At 35.2% G+C, this 7835-nt stretch overlaps 1 long non-coding RNA gene across 1 annotated transcript; it reads left to right on the top strand.

Moving 5' to 3' along the window:
• Window positions 1–2047: 2047 nt before the first annotated feature.
• On the top strand, window positions 2048–5749 carry LOC132719256 (uncharacterized). Its single transcript, XR_009624193.1, has 3 exons — window positions 2048–2261; window positions 2834–2995; window positions 5171–5749. It is a non-coding gene; the product is annotated as an uncharacterized LOC132719256 (long non-coding RNA).
• The last annotated feature ends 2086 nt before the right edge of the window (window positions 5750–7835 follow it).

Raw genomic sequence — 7835 nt, 5'->3', positions numbered from 1 at the left:
ATCATAAAAAAGAAAAGGAAATCCCTTTCATTCATGTCAAAACCTCTGCGAATCCCCTTAAACTAAGTCCGGAGAACAAAATATTCAAATATACTTAGTGGTTAAAAGTAAGTAGTATTAAGTACTGTGCCGGTTGTAAAGACTGAAAAATAATTTTTCGGGAAATTTAATTTGTACCATTTGATGTAGGTCCGAGCTTAAAACTAGACGTGTGCAAAATTTCAGGTAATTCCCTCACACTGTTTTTTTTCCACAAAAATATTAATAACCGGGAATAAATCGCCAAAAAAAATCAATTTTTAATTAAGGTCTCAGTATATTGAATATTTTCTTTATAAGCTGTCGCAGAATTTTTCATTTCTAAGTGTATCACTTGATAACTGCAAGAATTTCAAAGTCTATATTTTTACGTTTTTCAACCTCAGTGGAGTCCCTTTAATAAATTTTAAGTTATTTTTCATGTGAAGTTTTTCTTGTGAACTTATGAGACATCATAAACGTTAACCGTGACTCCAGAAAAGGTTGTTTTTGTGTGTGCGTGCGTGCGTGTATGTGTCTGATTGTATGCTTGCGTGTGTGTGTATGATTATCATTTCAAATTTTCTGGTGTGTTGGTCTTGATTTATGTTAAGTTTTAACGTCTTAATATATGTTTGGTACTTTCCGTCTGCTAGGTGAGTTATTTTGTTTTAAGAACACCTATTCGACTGCAAAGAAATTCTAGAAAGGGACAGGTTTGCAGACACTGGTGTTTATACGATAGCAGTTGGTGGTACGGAAACTCTACAGGTTTACTGTGATATGAGAACCAATGGTGGGGGATGGACGGTATGCCTTATCTTTTTAATTTTTTTTATTTATAAACAAAGACTCATGGCCCTTATGGGCATAAGAGTGAACAATCAAACAAAACAAAAAATAATAATACAAACATGGCATAGAAGTAAATAAGTAAATAAGGAAGATGACTTAGCGAAATTTCAGCATTATTGCTTTAACAAACATGGCTAGATTAAATAAAGTATTTCTGTTGTCGCTACACATTAGAACCTGAAAATTTAAAACACTAGGAAACCTTGAATAATGATTACTGATATACCTGTGTCTTTCATGAGTAAAATAAGTACATTTAAAAATATAGTGAAATTCATCACCTATTTCTTGCTGGTTACAAAGTGAGCACGTTCCATTTTCTCTTTCAATACCAAAGTAGCGGCCTTTCTCTATAGGAATATTAGAATTGAGACAGAGTAATTGCTAAATTTCTTGGTAAACATAGTAAATAATGTTCTAATTTAAATTGAGTTTTATATATTTTATAATTTAAACACTTAACAGAATTAAAAACATCACTATTCCATACTTGTAAAAACTGATCACGTAATTGTGATTTTATTACATATTTGATATTATTAAAATTTGTAATAAATTAAAGAGGACTGGGGGACTACACTAAATACCGTATTCCGGTTTAAACCGGACAAGGCGTTTGAATGATTAAATTCTCAATCTTGTCTTTTTATTTTTTACCAAATGAAATGAACTTTAAAACATCTAATGCACCTTTACACACATTTACATCATATACGAGAATGAATGAAAAATGTAAATTTTGTGCTCATGATTTTTTTCAAGCGTCCAATCCTGTATATTGCGTGTTGTCCGTATCATCAATTTTACATGTACCTCAAACAAACGTCTTGATAATTTAAGTGATATTATTTCTAAATTATTTTGCACGATTGTGTTCAATTTTATTGAAAAGCTTATGAAGAAAGAAAAAACGTGTTTTAGTCAGAAAATATAATATGATTTTATCGCCTCAGTGTTTTAATTCTGATGATTTTAACCTGGTTTTACGATAACTGTGGCTTACCCCTAAATTATATTGGTAACCACCGATGCACTTGTTGACCCCTATATAAATTGAACCGGAAATGATTAGCCCTTGCCACCAATGAGCACATAGTTCAATTTTTGTTTTTGTTTTTAATATTAAAATCAATAAAACTTAGCTTGGATTGTATCCAATTTTAAGAAGTGAAGATCCATTATACAAATTAAGCCGGTATTGGATCGCTATTGAATTTCAGACGCTATAATCGATATTGCTTCAAAAATCATTCTCAGTGAATTCTGATTTATTTTTGGTATTGTATTGAAGGTTTTCCAACACAGACTTGATGGTTCTGTTAATTTCCAAAGAAACTTTTCAGAGTATGAAAACGGATTTGGGGACATCAATGGCGAATTCTGGCTCGGTATGTTTGGTTTTATTTATCTACTTGTTTGTTTTTGTTCGTTCGTTCATTCGTTCGTGCGTTTGTTCGTTCGTCCGTTCATTCGTTCATTCATTCATTCATTCATTCATTCATTCATTCATTCATTCATTCATTCATTCAGTGAATCGGTACTGTACTTTCTATGTTATTTGGCATTGGTTAATGGGTTGTTTGCTTGATTGTTTGCTTGCTTGCTTGATTAATTGATTGTTTGCTTGCTTGATTAATAGATTGACTGATTGATTGATTGATTGATTAATTGATTCATTCTTTCACTTATTCATTCAATGACTCGGTACTCTACACTCTATGTTATCTGTCATTTGTTGAATTGCTGCTTGCTTGATTGCTTGATTAGTTGATTAATTCATTCATTCATTCCTTTATTCATTCATTTATGATATCAATAAATTGGAACTGTTTTGGTACAATATAGATGACAAATACCAATGTAAAATAACATGTAGTAGAATTTCTCTTCCTGAGATCTTACAGAATGTTGTCTTAATATAAATGATGCATGCAATTCTAAATATTAAATATTGTTGCAGGACTTAAATTCGTTCAAAAACTGACAGAAATGCCGAGTGAATTAAAATATGAAATTACGTTTTCAAATGATGGTGAACAGCCATGGAACGAACGATTCAGTCGGTTTCAACTCGTTGGCCCTCGGTACGTGCTCTCCATAGACGATCGCCTCTACAGTGCAGGTAAGAAAGTAACTGTAACATTAATCCTTACCATGCACTACGATAGAAGACAGTTTCCAGAAATGAAAGCTGGACAAAGTTCATTTCAGCAGATTTAATAATAAATATTAATTTTATTTAACAATCTGACTAAAGTTCAGATCTTCTTATTTCTTTTTTTTTTGTTGTAGATCTGATGACGACTGAAGATGTTTTGCCTTCTTTATACATTGTCATTCGGATTTCCCAAGAGAGCTATTTTTAGCCATGCAATCAAACCGGTTTTTACATATAAAAAAAAACCGTTGGACGTGGAATTATACAAATTGTTGATTTTTGTTAGAAAAAAAAGTTGATGTAATTTTTAACAAATTACTTGAAAAAGTAGAGCCAATTTTTAATGGGCAAGATTGTTTTGCCAGTTTACCTGTCTGCTATATGTTTGGTCTCGAAATCTTGAAAATTACCTACTCAGTATTGGTTTTCACAGGTTTATTTTTATTATTGATAGATATACAAGTTATGAGTTAACTATTTATGTACTTATTATTATTATATGGCTTAAGAAAACGACAGTAAAAAATGCAAGCCTGTTAACATTTAGTCGGATTTGTTTATAATTGTAAATCAGTGGGCATATCTAAATTTAAGGCCCGGTCACACCGTAAAAACTTTACTGGAGCGTAAGCTATGATCGTTGATAAAAAGGCACCCTGGAGCGGTGAAAAGAATTCATCACGGCTCGTTACCATTCACCAGAAGTTGGCCTCCGTTAAGGCAACGCCGTATACACTCGGTCACCGCTTATGGTCCCTCCTTCCGTTCCGAAAGTTTTGAGCTGCACAAAATATTGCTAGCGGTGAGGAGCGGGAAATTTTCCGCTCCGGCAAAATTCACCACCTCTCCAACAACGCTCGGTCAAAGTTTGGTACCGCTAGACGCAAGTTCGGGGACGCTTGAGGCCGCTAGGTTGACGCAGAAATCTTGAACGCTAAACCACCGCTGTTTCGCCAGCTTTGTCCGGGCGGTGATTAAACGTCGCACAAACAATAATAGAGCGGTTATAAGCGTTTTACGAGCGGCCACGGGATTGCTGGAACGGTGTTGGGCGTTGAAGCAGCGATCCATTGCGGTGATGAACTTTGGTTTGGCGTTGATATGGATATGTTGGAGCGGGAACAGAATTTAGCTATAATTACGGGGAGAAATGGACCAAGAGTCCATTTGGAGTCGAGCTGTCGTTGAGTGCAGCTCATTTACATCGAATTTGCTCAAAGTTACAATAAAATTGTACTCTAATGTATGCTGAGAGACTTGTTATGAAGGTGCACGAGTTGTGTGGTTCAGACAGTGGGTACTGAGAAGGCCTAAACATGGATTTTATGACAAGCTGATGGTGGAGATGAGGAGCGATCAAAGCGATCCGTTCAGCTCCGTAGTCAAAAGCGGTCTGCTGCTAAACCAACTTAGTCACCGCTAAACCAACGCTCGCTACCGTTAAGCCAACGCTTTTGCAACGCCGGTGTCAGCGGTTACCCGCTAAGGCAACACCCGTGTATTCGATTTGTTTCCTATTTTTATGTGCAGTTACGAGCGTTGTCGAAATTCGTTTTCACCTCTCCCTACCGTTCAAGAAGCGCTCAAGCAAAGTTCGTGCGGTGTGACCGGGCCTTAAAAAATGATTGCCAGACATATTTTCAATCAAAATTGTACTGAAAAGACCTATTTTCAGTTGGATGTCAAATATATACATTCGATTTACATTGTCAAAGATTACACTCTCTTTTTCTCATTACATTTGAAAGCACGTGGTAGAACTACTTTCAAACCGTATAAACTCCGGGGTTATAAGGAATAATAGCCAAGGACGTTCCGATTGGTACCGATAGAAATTCATTGCTTGGTTTTTTTCTAGGGTTTCATATTGTGACAAAAAGGGACGTGTTTTTATTTTTGCCTGTGATATAAAAGAAAAGAACATCAAAACACTCGGCAATCGGATTTATTCTCGGGGGGCCATGTCCCTTCGTACAAATCAGATATCCTCGTGTTTCGACGTGCCTAAAGCCAAATCATCTCTTACCTGTGGTATATATTTCGTACATACTTCATTATCTGGACAGTTAGTATGTACTGAATATATGACGATAATGTCAAATCAGTCTTTTAATCTGTAAAATAATTTGCTCTTTTCAGGTAACAATTATGGGGAAACGTTCGCGACCTTCAATGAATCTCCATTTGTAGCACTTGCTGAGGATCCTTCAACGTCTTGTCTTAGTGGCGACCAAATGTGGTGGTCGTTTACCGCTCAAACGTGTGACTACGTCCTTAACCTAAACATTGTGTACGGGACGAAGACAAAAATAAGGTGGGCGCCTGAATCAGACAGCTATAGAATTCTAAAGGCTTCAACAATGATGATCAGAAGAATATGAAAATTATTCCGAACAGGAAAATAAACATAGTGGCTCCATATTCACAAAAGGATGTCTGGATCAGGTTAAATGATTTTCAACCAAACTGAGCCTGCAATATTTTTAATTTTGTCATTTTGAACATTCTTTGAGATTCATTTTTTTCTAAACTAAAATTGATAGCATTTGACTAGAATCAAATTTACGCATACACAATATATAAAAATGCTCATTTGCGAAGAAACAACTTTATTTTGGAAAACTTTATTAATTTTTGGAATTAAAATTGAGTAATTACAATACTAATAATATTTGTCATATAATACAAATCGGATCGAAATATTTGTCCCGAGGTAAACACGCCCGTTGAGCAGTTACGAAGCTCGCCGAGTTACCGGCCATGGGTACGGAATGCCGTTAGGGCCATTGCCTATGAATGTGTTGATCTGAAACGCGATAGCCGATAGTACGATGGTGAAAACGCGAAATCACGAAACTACGATGGTGAAAACGCGAAAGCACGATGATGAAAACGCGAAAGTACGATAATGAAAACGCGACAGTACGATACTACGATGATGAAAACGCGATAAACTATCGTGTTTTCACCATCGTACTGTCGCGTTTTCACCATCGTAGTTTCGTGATTTCGCGTTTTCATCATCGTACTGTCGTGTTTTCACCATCGTACTTTCGCGTTTTCACCATCGTACTATTGCGTTTTCATCATCATACTGTCGTGTTTTCATCATCGTACTATCGGGTTTCACTATCGTACTGTCGTGTTTTCATCATCGTACTATCGCGTTTTCATCATCGTACTATCGCGTTTTCATCATCGTACTATCGCGTTTTCACCATCGTAGTTTCGTGATTTCGTGTTTTCACCATCGTACTATCGACTATCGCGTTTCAGATTAACACATTCATAGGCGATGGCCCTAACGGCATTCAGATCGACTCGCTTCATATAAGTTGCACAATTTTGCCTGATTGTATTTATTTGTTGCTGGACATCGTCTTCGAATAGAGGCAAGCATTGATTTTACCGTTGAAAAAATCACTGTTTGTCATTCTGATGTGCAGCATTATATATCAATATAATTCCTCACATCCGAACTCCAAACAGTGATTCGGCTGCGAAGATGTCGAGTCTTACTAGAATATGATATTGAATAAGACGCATGATTTACTGCGGAATTACACGATTTTTTTAGAGAGTTGTCAACAAAAATACAGGTACATAAAAACATTCACATATCAGCTTTACAATTTTCAATTTCTGGCATTGTTGCAAAACATTTTTATTTACATTTTCTTCAAATGGAAAGACATTAATTTCTAATATCAGTATACAAATAATAGACTGTGCAACCGTCTGTAGTTTACCGAAAATGAATATCGTGGAACCAGGCTAAAATTAAATCATGCGTTAACACGTGGTCTCCACCTAAAGAGTAACTTGTTCCCAGTTGTGTGTCAGAGCTGTTTCATTGCACTGTCATTAAACATCTGAATTATTAAATCTATCCATTTTTTTGGACTTTGAGAAATTAGGAAACAATTTCATTTTAAAGAAATTTATCTTTTAAAGTTTTGTATTTTTCTCTTAAGATGATTTGAGTAATGCTGTGACGGATTCCTGGCACATTACGACATCAACTGAATCGTACCCGTCCAGCCGAACGTGTACTAGTAGTACTGGAATTTTTGTGCTGTAACACTTCCCCTTAAACTCAAAAAAACTGCGTATATCTAAACAGGCATTCTTCTAGGTGGCATTTTATTCCGCTCTTCTAAGGGGGCAGGGGACCTAAAAATGAACAATTTTGTAGTGGAGTGTGGCTAGAAACACTATTCCAAATATTTCAAAATATGTTTCACAGAGTTTAGAAGATATGTCATACATTGAACAATCCTCAAATAAGTTGGGTTTTTTTCTTATTGAAAGATGTAGTAGAGTTATGAAATCCAAATAAAATCCTCCTGAATCAAACACATTTTATTTTTCCTCGCGTATCGCTAACATCGTGTAAGAATAGTCCATTTTAAATTTCCACGGAAAATAACGGAAGTAAGCTCGGCATGGTGTAACCCTTTCTTCTTCTAGAATTGTTTGTTTAAATTGTCATTTATATTTTTGTATAAAATAATTAACGTCATGACAAGTTAACGTTGATTTTTAAGCTCAATCCTTTGCATTCGTCTGAAATTGAGGCTACGAGTGGGGAAAACAGATCTTTATATTCAAGTAAATATTGAGAAAATTTCATTTGAACTTGTGTTAAAGCATGAAATAAAAAAAAAAAATTTGTTTGTTGTTTAAGAACCTACTCGTGAGAATACTGTTTTGAAAGATCACTCGATAAAAAATCATCTTAAACACATACTTTGTTTTTTTATGTTAATATAATATATATGTTAATTAGGTGATATTTGAGCCT

The sequence above is a fragment of the Ruditapes philippinarum genome, unplaced genomic scaffold, assembly GCF_026571515.1.
Source record: "Ruditapes philippinarum isolate M1 unplaced genomic scaffold, ASM2657151v2 ctg12199_1_1_1_1, whole genome shotgun sequence".
NCBI lineage: Eukaryota > Metazoa > Mollusca > Bivalvia > Venerida > Veneridae > Ruditapes > Ruditapes philippinarum.
This window is presented reverse-complemented; position numbering and strand designations above follow the sequence as displayed.